General features: G+C 39.2%; 1 non-coding gene across 1 annotated transcript; it reads right to left on the reverse strand.

Annotated features, from left to right (window-relative positions):
- Positions 1–777: 777 nt before the first annotated feature.
- LOC127077078 (small nucleolar RNA R71) lies at positions 778–884 on the reverse strand. The gene has a single exon (XR_007787062.1). It is a non-coding gene; the product is annotated as a small nucleolar RNA R71 (small nucleolar RNA).
- Positions 885–16,607: the final 15,723 nt, after the last annotated feature.

Genomic DNA, 16,607 nt, shown 5'->3' on the forward strand with positions numbered 1-16,607 from the left:
AAGTAACCTTAGAAAAACGGTATATCGATTCATTAAGTCCCTGTGGGATCAATATCTTTTAAAACTACGCGATTAGACTATGCACTTGCAGTTAATACCCCAGTAGACCCATAAAGTCGCGATCAAGTTTTTGGCGCCGTTGTCGGGGACTTTTATTTAGTCGATATCGTAACTCTTCCGTTACGCTGTAGAGACTAAGGCATTTTTATTTTTCCTTCTTTTTCGTTGATTTGTATGCCACACACTCGCTCACAAGGCGAACCGTACTACTTACGAATCAACGATGTTGAACGATATCTCCGAGTCTTACGACGAATTCGGGAGTATCGTGCTGCAAACAATCTTCCTCCAATCGAAATTCCTGATCTCAAAAATCTCCTTCCTTCGCCGATACCCGAGATGGTAGAACCAGCTCGTGCTCTTCGAGATTACGCCACTCCATCACAAGATGAGCCGCATTCGAGTATTGCTCCACCCGCAATCGAAGTAAACAACTTCGAACTTAAACCTTCGCTGTTGCAGGCAGTGCAACAGAACCAATTTTCTGGAAATCCTACCGAGGATCCAAACCTTCATTTATCCGTATTCGTCCAATACGCTGATACTGTTAAAGCTAATGGTGTCACTTCAGAGGCAATTCGACTTCGTCTCTTTCCTTTCTCGTTAAGAGATAAAGCTAGAAGATGGCTTCAGTCTCTTCCTTCCAACTCAGTCACCACATGGAATGAGTTGAAGAAAGTCTTTCTTGCCCGATATTTTCCTCCAAGCAAAACATCTATGTTAAGAGCCCAGATAAATGGATTTAAGCAGAAAGATAACGAGTCTCTTTTCGAAGCATGGGAAAGATATAAAGACATGATGAGACTTTGTCCACACCATGGTTTAGAGGATTGGTTAGTAATTCATACCTTCTATAATGGTCTCTTGTACAACACAAGGTTAACAATAGACGCCGCCGCAGGTGGTGCGCTTATGGATAAACCCTACGCTGACGCTTATCAACTTATCGAGAGCATGGCCCAAAATCATTATCAGTGGTAAAGTGACCGAACAATGGTAGAAAAACCTCAAACAAAAGGGGGCATGTACGAGATAAGTAGCCTTGATCATGTTAATGCAAAAGTGGATGCTCTTGCCCAGAAAATTGAAAGTTTAAATGTATCACCTCCAGCCACCGTGGTTGCCGTAACTCAAAATTGCGAAGTCTGTGGAATTCAAGGTCACACTCCTACAGATTGTCAACTCCTAACAGGAATCCAAGCAGAGCAAGTCAACTATGCTCAAGGAAATCCCTACTCGCATACCTATAACTCAAACTGGAGGAACCATCCTAATTTTTCATATAAGAGTAATAATGCTTTATACGCACCAGGTCAAGCTCCCAGTCAAGCCCCAGCTATACCTCCTGGATATCAAAAGCCGACCCCATCCACACCTAACAATAACGTTCCTAGGAAATCCATCTTGGAAATCATGATGGAGAACTTCATAGCTTCTCAACAGCAAACGAATAAAGAGTTCTTAAACCAGAATGTACACACTAACGAACAGATTAAACAACTAGCAAGTAAAGTAGATGCCCTGGCTACCCATACCAAATGCTGGAAACACAAATCTCGCAAGTAGCTCAACAACAAGCGCCTACTGCTGCCCCAACTGGTACATTTCCTGGACGGCCCCAACCTAACCCGAAAAGCCACGCTCATGCAATTATATTAAGAAGTGGAACAGAGGTAGAAGGACCGTCTGACCCAAGGATTGAGAACCAAAACTCTAAAAAGTTAACTGAGGAAGAAAGTAAACCTAAGGAAAAGGAAGAGTGTAACAAGGAAACCGTAGAAAAGAAAGAACCTTATGTACCTCCACCGCCTTACAAACCACATATCCCTTATCCTCAAAGGCAAATTAAAACCAAAGACTTGGGCCAATTAAAAAAATTTGTTGACCTACTGAAACAATTAAACATCACCATTCCTTTTACAGAAGCTATTACACAGATGCCCTCATATGCTAAGTTCTTAAAAGAAATTCTTTCTAATAAAAGGAAACTTGAAAATAGCGAAACCGTTACACTCACTGCTGAGTGCAGCGCGATAATCCAAAATATGCCTCCTAAACTTAAAGATCTTGGTAGTTTCTCTATACCCTGTCACATAGGAAAATTTGTCATAGACAAAGCTCTATGCGATTTAGGAGCCGGTATCAGTGTTATGCCCTTGTCCATATGCAAAAGACTTGAAATGGGAGAATTAAGACCAACTAAAATGTCTGTGCAATTAGCAGATCGTTCCGTTAGATATCCCATAGGAATTCTTGAAAACGTTCCCGTGCGCATAGGTCAATTCTACATTCCCATCGATTTTATAATTATGGACATAAGAGAAGATGAAGTTACCCCCATTATATTGGGAAGACCATTCTTAGCAACCGCCGGTGCCATCATAGACGTAAAACGAGGACGACTCACTTTCGAAGTAGGAGAAGAGAAAATTGAGTTCATTCTTTCCAAATTTTTGAAAGCACCTGCAATAGATGACACATGTTACTTCATGGATATCATCGATGAATGCATAAAAGAAACAGAATTAGAAAATTACGAATTGTCTGACTGTCGTGTAGAAGACAGACTGAACCAATGTTTAGCAATAATATCGGATCCTACGCAATGCCTTAAGAAACCAACCCTCGACCTGAAAACACTTCCCAAAAATCTGAGATATGAATTCCTAGACTTAGAACTTGAACGACCAGTGATAGTAAATGCAGACCTAGGAAAACTCGAAACCGAAAAACTCCTACATATCTTAAGAAAATATCCAACCGCACTAGGATACAACATCACCGATCCTAAAGGGATAAGTCCTTCTATTTGTATGCACCGCATCATGCTAGAAGAAGACTGCAAAACTTCTAGGGAACATCAGAGGAGACTAAACCCGATCCTGAGTGAGGTAGTAAAGAAGGAAGTAATGAAATTATTAGAGGCAGGTATCATATATCCTATATCTGATAGCAAATGGGTTAGCCCTGTACACGTAGTACCAAAGAAAGGGGGTATAACCGTGATCGAAAATGAAAAAGGAGAAACTATAACCAAACAAATCGAATCGGGATAGAGAATGTACATTGACTATAGGAAGCTAAACAGAGCAACGCGAAAAGATCATTTTCCTTTACCATTCATAGACCAGATGTTAGAACGATTAGCCAAGCATTCTCATTTCTTCTATCTAGACGGTTACTCAGGCTTCTTTCAAATACCAATTCATCCTGATGACCAAGAAAAGACAACGTTCACATGTCCTTTTGGTACCTTCGCTTATCGACGAATGTCGTTTGGCTTGTGCAATGCTCCTGCAACCTTCCAAAGGTGCATGATGGCAATATTCGCCGATTTTCTCGAAAACATTATGGAAGTCTTTATGGATGACTTTTCCGTATGCGGACAAAGTTTCGAAGAATGTCTTGAAAACCTATAAGGAGTTCTAGAACGATGTGTAAAAGTAAACCTAGTACTTAATTGGGAAAAATGTCACTTTATGGTACAAGAAGGAATTGTTTTAGGATACATCATATCAAATAGAGGAATTGAAGTAGACAAAGCCAAAATAGAAGTAATCGAAAACCTTCAACCTCCGAAAACTGTGAGAGAAGTACGAAGCTTCTTAGGACATGCCGGTTTTTACCGACGATTTATTAAAGATTTCTCTAAAATAACTAAACCTTTAACCGGATTATTAATGAAAGATGCTGAATTCATCTTCGACAATAAATGTTTAGAAGCATTTCAAACACTTAAACAAGCATTGATCTCCGTACCCATAATGCAGACTCCAGATTGGAATGAACCATTCGAAATAATGTGTGGCGCAAGTGACTACACCGTAGGCGCTGTTTTAGGACAACGAAAGGATAAAAAACTTCACGTCATATATTATGCGAGTAGAACTCTAGATGAAGCACAAATGAATTACGCCACGACCGAGAAAGAACTTTTAGCAGTAGTATTTGAACTAGATAAATTTCATTCCTACTTGGTCGGAGCTAAAATAATCGTTTACACTGACCACGCTGCCATTAAGTACCTCTTAACAAAAAAAGACGCTAAACCTAGACTCCTAAGGTGGATCTTGTTGCTACAAGAATTTGATTTGGAAATCAAAGATAAAAAAGGAACTGAAAACGTAGTAGCAGATCACCTTTCTAGACTTGAAAACCTGGAACCGGAAAGAACATCGATCAATGATGATTTCTCGTACGATAAACTTATAGCTAATTTGGAAGAAAATAGAGCTGATGAACAGGTAGAGACCACCTTGGTTGTATGCGTTACACCATGGTACGCTGATTTTGTCAATTATTTAGCCGCCGGAGTGGTTCCACTTGATTTATCCTACCAACAAAAGAAACGATTCTTCCATGACATAAAACATTATTACTGGGACGACCCTTTACTTTTCAAAAGAGGCCCCGATGGTATTTTCCGTCGGTGTATACCTGAAGAAGAGGTAGAAAGTATAATCCAACATTGTCATTCCGCTCCTTATGGTGGACACGCAAGTACATCCAAGACCTGCTCTAAAATCCTACAAGCCGGTCTTTATTGGCCAAACATATGGAAGGATGTGCATGCTGCTGTCAAGAAATGTGATAGGTGTCAACGCACATGAAACATATCTAGACGTGACGAGATGCCACAAAAAGGCATTTTGGAAGTAGAAATTTTCGATGTATGGGGAATAGATTTCATGGGACCTTTTCCACCTTCTTTCGGTAACAAGTACATACTCGTAGCGGTTGACTACGTATCAAAATGGATTGAGGCTATAGCTTCTCCAACAAACGACACACGAGTAGTAACTAGACTCTTTAAGAATATAATCTTTCCAAGATTTGGTGTCCCAAGAATAGTCGTCAGTGATGGTGGATCACATTTCATATCTAAGATACTCGAAAAATTATTGTTTAAGTATGGCGTAAAACATCGAGTAGCAACACCTTACCATCCTCAAACTAGTGGACAAGTGGAATTATCTAACAGAGAAATTAAACAGATATTGGAAAAAATAGTCGCTACATCAAGGAAAGACTGGTCATCAAAATTACCCGAAGCTTTATGGGCATATCGAACCGCTTACAAAACTCCCATAGGAACAACCCCATTTAGGCTTATTTATGGTAAATCTTGCCACCTCCCAGTAGAGTTAGAACATAAGGCCTATTGGGCTATTAAAAATTTAAATTTAAACTATAAGGCCGCCGGAGAAAAGTGAATCTTAGATATAAACAAATTAGAAGAACTTAGACAAGACGCATACGAAACTGCCAGAATCTACAAGGAAAGAACGAAAAAATGGCATGATAAACGCATATCAAGAAAAACTTTCAAACAAGGCGATGTAGTCCTATTGTTCAACTCTAGACTTAAGTTATTCCCAGGAAAACTACGCTCTAGATGGTCAGGCCCTTTCCAAGTCACTAACGTCTTCCCTAGTGGAGCTATAGAAATTAAAGGAAAATCTATTGAAGCATTTATCGTAAACGGGCAGCGTCTGAAACATTATCACTATGATGAAAACAATGAAGACTCGCAAGTCCTGCACTTAGACGTATTGTCTCCAAAATTTATAGATTAACATTTAATACTTTTATGTCGAGCTTGCGACATTAAACAAAGCACTTCGTGGGAGACAACCCACAACTTTCTATTTTATTTTTATTTTATTTTATTTCTTTGATTATTCTTTTTGATTTTATTCAGTATCCATTCTTCATTTATTTTATTTTATAAAACTTTTCTTCTTTTCTCCTTTCGGCATCTGGCCAAATCCTGACTAAATTCTTGTTTTTCTTTTCTTTAGTTAACATTAACCTGATGGTACATATTGATCGTATGGGTTTCAAATTCCGAGGGAGAGCTCAGAGACAAAAATTTGAAGAACTAGCAGATAGAGAGATGCACCCAAGTTTTTATGCTGATGATTGGGCAATGACTGCCCTTGGACTAAGAGAGAGTGTCCTGTATCTGCTGAGTCAAATAGGGTGGGAAACCACTCCTATTCGAAGACAATTTGTCACTTACCAGAGGCTAACTCTAGAGTTCCTTAGCTCACTGATGTATCTACCAAACCATGGAAAAGGAATAAGCCGAGGTTTCATTCAGTTCAGGATGTTCAACATAGAGTATTAGTATAACATTCAAGAATTTACTAACCTTTTAGGGTTCCCTACTTCTTTTGATACATTCACCATGAGCCAAGAAGACCTTTTTGAATATAGAGAGCTTGAGCATTTTTGGGGAAGTTTGACGGGAAATGACGACCCTGAGGAACATGAGTTTCTTTCTGGAAACATACATAACCCAACTTTTCGTTATTTCCACAAGATCCTAGCACACACTCTTTTTGGGAAGAAATCCAACATTACCACAGTATCACGTGATGAACTCTTCATAATATTTTGTGCTTCCCAGAACCGTCCAGTGAATGGTGCCACTTATATGTTGGCGTGTTTTGACCGTGTTATTCAAGATGACCGTGCACCGATCCTAATAGGAGGATTGATAACTATGATTGCTAATGCTATTGGATTGCGCCAACCCATGCTTGACTTGAACCCTTTTTGTGGCATTGAGCCTATGAATATACCTTTCCTCTTCAACACTATGTTTATAGGAAACCTTGGACCTGAAGAGTTTGAACTAATAATTAATAACCAGGCTTTTTACCTATTCACCATGCCTAGTCCGATGACTAGTGTCCATAACCGAAATAATTGGCTCTACAACCTGAATGGAATACCTTCTCCTGTTAGATCTGTTGAATCCATCCAAGACTATGAGATTTGTGACGACCAGATTCCTTATGCTGAGTCTGATCCACAGACACCAACTGGTTACCATGATGTTGCCTCTCCACCTCATCCTATCCCGCCCGCAGAATCGGCAATACCTGATCATAGACATCATATGCTCGGAACTGATTATAACACCGCCATTCAAGCCTTGATGTCAGAACAAGATGCCATTAGAGAAGAGTTAGCTAATATGGGACATGAATTTCTGGGATACATGAGTAGTATGACAAATCAATTCCACGAGTTGCTAAACCGTGTCAATTCCTTTGCTCCTCCGGCCAGAGATCCTACAAGTGGCTAGAAATTTTTAGTTAATTAGTTTTAGTTTTAGGCAATTTATAGTTTCGTTTAACATTGCTTTTAATCTTAGTATTTGCTTTTCCATGTTTTCTTTTGTCTTCAAATGTTACATTATATTTATTGAAGCTATTGGCATTATTGGTTTATTTTATTTTATTTTGATTTATGCAATATCTACAATTACCAGTAATGATATTCAGTATATGCTACTACTTACATAGCCTATTAGAGAAATATATATATATACACTATGGTGTGTAGTAGAATAGCATACATGGCAATTCAAAAATATAACAATAGCAAATATAATAAACAAAAAAAAAATTATTAATAAAAATAATTTATGAAACACCCACGTCAACAGTCACGAGCGCCAGTGACCGTTGCAAGCTAACTGGTGTGACGAGCGTCACACAAGCCATCACGGTCGTCACGCAAATGCACATGACGCCCGTAACACCTTCTGTCACGAGCGTGACAGCTTCAGAATAGGTGAACGTTGGTGACCGTTGGGGACATGACCGTTGCTCCCCATCTTTTCATTTTTCCATTCAACTCACCTTTACTCCATCCCACTCACATTCATCCACATTTATTTTTCTCTCACCCACTCACCTTCCCAATTCCAAAAACTTTTCCTATAAATACCTACAATACCTTTCTTCCTACACCACATCACTCCAACAAACCACTTCTACACAAATATATTTCATTCTCTTTTCCTTCTTTCAACCTACCTACCAATATGGCGGAGAACCAACAATTCGGAAATATCATCTTCCGATCTGAAGATGATAACTATCAACGAGAGCAGTTCGATCGGTTCCAACAACGAGGTGTTGTCTCTACTAGGTATCCTGATTTAAATTGTTTACAAGAATTAGGATTACTTCAAGATGTGCAATGGATGCTTCAGCTTTCTGACTTAACATTTCTTTGCTCACAAAATCACCCTACCTACCCTTCACTCACCTTAGAATTTTTAAGTTCTTATTCTTACACCACTCCAACCGGGGAAGACGAGTACTTAACCGGTACCGCAAATTTCCGCATGTTCAACACCGAGTACTCACTATCCCAGGACCAGTTGAGTGCCATGCTACACTTTCATGTAGGAGGCCAAGTCCACCCAAGAATCCCTCCGAACTCACAGTGGCACATAAACGCCTTCGACCTCTTTAGAAAAATATCCGGTGTGGAAACCCATAACTGGGATGCACTACTTGCTTCACACATACATAACCCCGTTATCCGGTATTTTATCTGCATTCTGCAAAACACCATTTTTGGTCGACCCAACAACAACAAAGTCAACGCGAAGGAATTATTCTTCCTCCACTGCGTCTTTGAAATGGATACAAAGGTAAATGCCGCTTCTTTCTTACTTCACCATATTCGTACCCTTTGTGCTAGGGGCCGCCAACCTTTTGTGATTGGAGGATTAATAACCACCATAGCACTTGGTCTGAATCTAGGGGACCGACTTCAAAATTTGCAATCTCTGCCACCCCTATTTATGGATATAAGCTATTGTCGCTCCAGCCGCTTAATCAAAAATAGGTTAGGCGGAAGGTGTTATCTTATGGTGAATAACCAAGAAGTCCCAAGCATTGTTTTGCCCAACATTGCCCTCACAGATGTCACCAACCCCAACCGATTCATCTACGATCTGAATGCTCCCGAAGCTACCGACCCTACACAAGCAAACCCGCTCCACGAAGAGTTTGAGGAAATGGAGCAAGGTGATCAACGTCCTTAACAACAGTCAGCCCCGCTTAACCCTTCCGATAATGCAACTGGTCCATCCTCCCGACATCGTCGAAGAAGAAGGCCATCAACTAATGATGACATCATGGATGCTATTGATGCCATGCAGGCGCAGAATAACAAAGTGATGCAACTGATGCGCCAGATGCAACATCAACAAGAAGCGAGGAATGCAATAACCGACCAGCGGTTCACTGACTTGCTCAACAGGTTTGATGACTTGGAAGTTCGTCAACGATCACCGAGTCCGAGAACAAGAGGCGGAAGGCAGAATTGAGTTTGGGTTCCCTTTTCTTTTCCTTTTCTTTTGTTTTCTTTGAACCATTGGGGACAATGTTTCATTTAAGTGTGGGGGGGAAAACTTGAACATTCCTCTTTCAAGTATGTTATTTCCTTTTCATTGTTATTTCCCTTTTATAAATATATATATATATATATATATATATATATATATATATATATATATATATATATATATATATATATATATATATATATATATATATATTTATTTCAAGTCGAGTCCCTAGTGTGAAATTTTTTATTATCTCTTCCCCTCAATATTCTCGAGCCATAACAAAAATTCAACACACTCAATAAGTATAAAGGTTGCTTATTTTATCAAACTTGAGTAAAATTAAGACAAAAATTATTACCGCCCCAACACTCTAAAAACCTCAACATGTTAGATCGGGCTAAGTACCTATTATATCAATTCCTTGAACTTTTAGTTTTAATAGTAACCCCGAGTAGTTTATACGAGAAGTCGGCACCATCTTAATAGCAAACTACGTGGAGAGTCGATGGATATAAGTGAATGATTCCCAAAAACAACATATTAAAAATCAGGAAATACACTGATTAAGTTAGGTGATCCTTACCCGATCATTTAATCCAAAGGTTGCGGACCCTACAAAAACATTGTATGGACGATCCATTGTGATTTGGTTCAGCGGTTTCTGGTGCTGAACTTGGTAGGGCGGACTACGATCCGATCCCCCGCAATTTGCAATGGACTAAATAACGAAGTTATCCAACTTATGTACCAGAACTTCTAGCTAAAAGGGGATCATAATTGCTAACCGGTTACTCCACTATGTGCGCGAAAAGATAAAGGGCTTAATGTGATTTCGCTAGAACGAAAACGGGTGAAATAAGAGTAAAAGAACTAGGCTAGCTATAATAGCATGACTCGAACTGGTTTGCATAAGGTGAGGTTATCTAGTGTTGTTACAGTAATTTGTGATGTTAAGATTAAGCTCAAGATATTTTTAAACGAGATTTACTTGCAACCTACTACGAATTGATGTGTGTTTGGAAATTTCATCTAGCTAATATTTTAAACCGATTTCTACATTGTATCTTGCTTGAGGACATGCAAAAGTCTAAGTGTGGGGGAGTTTGATAACATGAAATAATATCACATTTTTGGACTTGATTTAATTAAATTATATTATTATTTGATCCGATTTATTTTATATTATTCGATATTACTTGGTATTTTCCTTCTATTTATCTCAGGTAACATTATTTGAAGCATACGTGAAAAAGAAAGAAAAGGGGGTGCAAAAAGAAGCATTCCACTAAAGCCCAGCCCACAACTACAAGGAGAAGCGCTGAAGCGCTGTGACAACCGCCACACAAGGCGTGACGAGCGCCACGCCCCTCTGCTTTGTGTTACGAGCGTAACACAGAGTGTGACGGACGTCACACCCCCACTCCTATTTTTTTGGCTTTGACGCGTAACAGAAGCACGTTCGCCCTTTTTCTTCGCTTGACTCGTTGACACACGAGGAAACCTACTGAAGGAATTTTTGGGAAACGGTCACATGAGGGATGAATATAAATAGATCTTAAGTGGTGCCCTGTTCTGGATCCTCTCCTCTTTTCTGCCGTGCAAGCTTTTACAGCAATATATTTTACAGCATTCTACTTTCTTAGCATTTTTATTTCCTTTTCTTTTCTAGTTAATTTCCAAAGCATTGAATTTATTTTCTTTCACACTAGTTTCTACACCGGAAACTATTGTGTAGTTTTTACTGGATCTAACCTTACGTTAGATCATAGTATTTTATTCCTTCGCCTTTATTTTCCTGTCCGAACGAAGATTGTGAAGAACAAATCCAATCGGTTTGTGGTGGAGTGTTCAATCATCGAAGTTAGGGAACAACCAAGATTTCTATTAATTTTACAGGTTCATTAATTTATTGTTTTAATTTATATATGCTCTGTACTGCTGTCTATCTATACTGTTTGTCTGATATGGCTGTATTTAAGCATAATTATTGTTTAGGCTTGTTTAGCATGTCCGGCTAAATAAACTTAGATATCGGTATGTAAAGTAAGCGGAATAAAGGAATCAAAACTAAGTTGGTTTAAATTTATTTAAAAATATAGTTACTTTTAATTTTCTGGGCAAGAGCATCCACTTTTGCATTAACATGATCAAGGCTATTTATCTCGTACATGCCCCCTTTTGTTTGAGGTTTTTCTACCATTGTTCGGTCGCTTCCCCACTGATAGTGATTTTGGGCCATGCTCTCGATAAGTTGATAAGCGTCAGCGTAGGGTTTATCCATTAGCGCACCACCTGCCCAGAAAATTGAAAGTAACTATATTTTTAAATAAATTTAAACCAACTTAGTTTTGATTCTTTTATTCCGCTTACTTTACATACCGATATCTAAGTTTATTTAGCCGGACATGCTAAACAAGCCTAAACAATAATTATGCTTAAATACAGCCATATCAGACAAACAGTATAGATAGACAGCAGTACAAAGCATATATAAATTAAAACAATAAATTAATGAACCTATAAAATTAATATAAATCTTGGTTGTTCCCTAACTTCGATGCTTGAACACTCCACCACAAACCGGTTGGATTTGTTCTTCACAATCTTTGTTCGGACAGGAAAATAAAGGCGAAGGAATAAAATACTATGATCTAACGTAAGGTTAGATCCAGTAAAAACTACACAATAGTTTTCGGTGTAGAAACTAGTGTGAAAGAAAATAAATTCAATGATTTGGAAATTAACTAGAAAAGAAAAGGAAATAAAAATGCTAAGAAAGTAGAATGCTGTAAAATATATTGCTGTAAAAGCTTGCACGGCGGAAAAGAGGAGAAGGACCCAGAACGGGGCACCACTTAAGATCTATTTATATTCATCCCTCATGTGACCGTTTCCCAAAAATTCCTTCAGTAGGTTTCCTCGTGTGTCAACGAGTCAAGCGAAGAAAAAGGGAGAACGTGCTTCTGTTACGCGTCAAAGCCAAAAAAATAGGAGTGGGGGTGTGACGTCCGTCACACCCTGTGTTACGCTCGTAACACAAAGCAGAGGGGCGTGACGCTCGTCACGCCTTGTGTGGCGGTCGTCACAGCGCTTCAGCGCTTCTCCTTGTAGTTGTGGGCTGGGCTTTAGTGGAATGCTTCTTTTTGCACCCCCTTTTCTTTCTTTTTCACGTATGCTTCAAATAATGTTACCTGAAATAAATAGAAGGAAAATACCAAGTAATATCGAATAATATAAAATAAATCTGATCAAATAATAATATAATTTAATTAAATCAAGTCCAAAAATGTGATATTATTTCATGTTATCATCTAACCATTTTGTTCGCAGTATCCATTTCGGTTCGAATTCGGGTACTGTTTGGGCGACCCTTTTTCTTCCTTCGCATAACTTCGTTGTGCTAGACGATGTCCCCTTGATATTTTGGCCAGTAATCCTCTTTTGCCACTATGGAAAAACTAATTTTATAAACATTTGATAGGTTGATGACTTTGTAAACTTTAGATAACAAGTAGGATGAATCCCTTTGAACCTTTGAGCATGCTGCAATGACATGGGAGTATGGCGTACAAAAGGATGGATTCCTTCGAATCTCTGTGCCTTAATATTCCTAACAGGCGCCCATTCCCTAGGCGCCATCAAGCAACATAGGCGCAAAGAGGAAGGGCACCCTTTCAATTCACTTACTCATGGGCGCCAAGAGGAAGGGCTCCCCTTCCATTCACTTACACCTAGGCGCCAAGAGGAAGGGCGCCTCTTCCTTGCATGTGATTCTTCACATGCATGGGACTAAGACAAAGGCTAGTCTACTTTTGTCATTGCATAAAACCAATCCCATGCTTCGTAGGTTGCAAACCTACTTACTCATTCATCTATAAATATCCTTTCATATCACAATATCAAATCATTTCCAACACTACTCATCTATACTCTTCCTTTGCACACTATTTCTCTGCCATACTCAAGCTCTGCAACATTAAATTATGTCTCTGTTAACTGTGAGTGGTGAACATAGAGGAACACTCGAGAATATCTCGACATTTGTATGTTATCACTCTCTTTTTACTTATTCCATTTTAAAGTCGTATACCTTTATTATCTATGTTTGTATTATGTATTTCTTCTTCTTATTGCATTTCTTATTTATTTGTTATTAAGACCCGAAGTGTTTTATATGCTGTGTACATGAATATGTACCCCACGATCCTTTAATAGAACCATATATTAGAGGATGTGGATTTGGAAATCTCCTCAACATTATTTCGTACTCGGTGGACTACAAGTTCATTCTTGCTTTGTTGGAGCGGTGGAGACCCGAGACCCACACATTTCACCTTCCAATCGGTGTGTGTACCGTCACACTTGAGGACGTGTACATGTTGTTGGGTCTCCGTATAGATGGAAAGGTCGTGAATGGTAAAGTTAACCAAGACAACTCTATCTACAATGAATTATTGGGTGCCCCATTATTCGATGATCAAACTGAGGGAGAGTCATCCCGTCAAGCAAGGGGGCAAGGTATAAATTTAAAATACCTTAAACAATATTATGCCAGTATAGTATTGTCCGAAGATTCAACTGAGTACGAGAAAATAATTAAAGCTCGGTGTTATATTATGATTTTATTTGGTAATCTTTTATTTCCATTGAAAATGAAAGATTGTGATGAACCATTGCTTGAAGAAGGGCCAAAACCTAGTTTCCGTTGGGGCATGAAATTCGATGGAGTTGTTAATCAATATGGAAATGGCTTTGGGGCAGTGATTATTACTCCTCAAGGCACGCATCTACCATTTACAGCTAGATTGACTTTCAAGTGTACAAACAACATGGCAGAATATGAAGCTTGCATTATAGGGCTTGAAGAGGCCATGAATCTCATAATCAAGTATTTGGATGTCTTTGGAGATTCAACTTTGGTTGTGAATAATATAAAAGGTGAATGAGAGACAAATCAACCCGGTTTAATACCATATAGAGATTATGCGAGGAGGATTTCAACTTTGTTTACAAAGGTTGAGTTTCATCATATCCCTCGAGATGAGAACCGGATGGCAGATGCTCTTTCCACGTTGGCGTTAATGATTATAGTGAAGTATTGGAATGAAGTTCCCAATTTGTCTGTGATGCGTCTTGATAGGCCAGCTCATGTGTTTGCTGTTGAAGAAGTCAAAGACGAGAAGTCGTGGTATTACGATATCAAATGTTTCCTCCAAAGTCAGATTTACTTGTCTGGGGCATCTTTGAAAGATAAGAAGACTTTGAGAAGATTAACTGGTAATTTCTACTTGAATGGTGATATACTGTACAAGAGAAACTTCGACATGGTTTTGCTCAGATGCATGGCTAGACACGAAGTAGACCTGTTGATGACCGAGGTGCATGAAGGTTCCTTTGGTACTCATTCCAATGGACATGCAATGGCAAAGAAGATGTTGCGAGCAGGTTACTATTGGCTGACAATGGAATCTGATTGTTGCAAGTTTGTGAAGAAATGCCACAAGTGTCAAATATATGCTGATAAGATTCATGTTTCTCCGACACTATTGAATTTTATTTCTTCCCCATGGCCCTTCTCCATGTGGGGAATTGATATGATTGGGATGATTGAGCCCAAAGCTTCAAATGGACATCGTTTCATTCTGATGGCAATTGACTACTTCACAAAATGGGTTGAAGCGGCATCGTATGTGTAGCACCTCAAATTTTCCCCCCTCATTCATGCATTCATTTTAGGTCATTTAACATTTCATATTGCATTTCATCATGTCAATCAGAATTAGCTCCAAGAGTTCGTCTTCCAAGAAGCTTGGACATCACTCAAATCACTTTTGTGGGTTCTATCTGGGTGATCAGTCAACACAAGGGAATGACTTAAGTTACTTCCAACATGTTCAAATGGGGTTTATTCATCATTCAAAACGCTAATCTTGAAGGAGCAAAGGCCTGTTCCTGAGTTGTCATGCTCGCTAGGCGAGCAGCGTGGTTCGCTTAGCGAATCTGAACTGTCATGCTCGCTAGGCGAGCAAATTCTTCACTAGGCGAAGCTCACGCGTTTTAAAAATATAACAGAAAAATCTTGGACTTGGACCTCTCTCATTTGAGCCCACAAAGCCACGAAAATCAGGTTATAAATTCTAGATTTCCATCTCCCAAAAAACCCTAGAAGGGAAATAGCTAGAGAAGAAGCTAACAGAATTCAGAGCAACCTCCGGACACTGAAGGAAAAACTCATTTGCACAGAATCACCCCTATCGATCCTCTCTCATACAAAGACTCTAAGATTGCTCTGCAAACCCAACCGTGCAACTCAATTTCAATCGATCTCTCCAATCAGGTTTGCCCTATTTTCACTACTTTATGCTTTCAATTTGAAGTTTCTAAATGTATGAGGCATTATGGGTGAATTTGGAAGAGTGGGTATCGTTAGGTTTTGCGTGTGGGTTTAGATGTGCATGAATGTGTAAAACAATACCTTGAATGTTTGATCACTCAGTTTCCATAATGGTACCATAGGGTTTGGGTTTCCTGAAATCAGACTGTTATCAAGGAAGAACCCAAATCCCGCAGGTATTCGCTAGCACCTCGCTAAGAGAACATGTAGCGAAGCTTCGCTAGCACCGCGCTAAGTGAAGCAGTAGCGATCGTGACAGTACTTGTTTTTTTATGTTTGCTCTCTAATCTATTTTGTGTGACATGTTTTCCATTGCATTCGTGCACTGTTTACCTGACACTTTTGTTGTTATGTTTCTTTTGTGCAACTTTTGATTGCACCCCATCTTGCCATTCTAACTTGTTTGTTGAGTTTTTGTGAGGGCTCACATAACTCCTGAAGAGATAGCTTGCTTGGTATTCCACTTTATTTGTGGGATACCATTTGGAGATTTATTCTGATTACTTTGATGACTTGCTTTCTTTGATGGTGCTAGCTTGAGAGATCTCCGGGTTTCTCGTTCCTTTAGTTGCTGTTACTTCGGATCTTTATCCGTGGGTTAGATCTCTTGATCCCTTTATCTTTCCCGCATTTTACCGCTTTCTTAGCTGGAAGACCTCAATAGGAGGCAATGTTTTCTTTTGTTTGCTTACTTTTGTGCCCAAATACCTCCGAGAAGAGGCATCAGTGCTAAAGACCTCCATAAAGAGGAAATTGACGGATAAAAGGGATTAGTAGTCAATCCCCCGTTATTCAGTGTGTCGTTCTTTATGCTCGCACTACGTGTCGATGCTTCAAAACAAAAGCCCAAGATCTTTTGTCCGGTCAGTCAGTGAAAAGGGCTCCATCTTTAGACAAGAACAACAAGAGTGGATCCCGTAGAGTTCTACGGATGCGTAGGGGTGCTAATACCTTCCCTTCGCATAATCGACTCCCGAACCCAAGATTTGGTTG

Source organism: Lathyrus oleraceus, chromosome 4, assembly GCF_024323335.1.
Source record: "Lathyrus oleraceus cultivar Zhongwan6 chromosome 4, CAAS_Psat_ZW6_1.0, whole genome shotgun sequence".
NCBI classification, from domain to species: domain Eukaryota; kingdom Viridiplantae; phylum Streptophyta; class Magnoliopsida; order Fabales; family Fabaceae; genus Lathyrus; species Lathyrus oleraceus.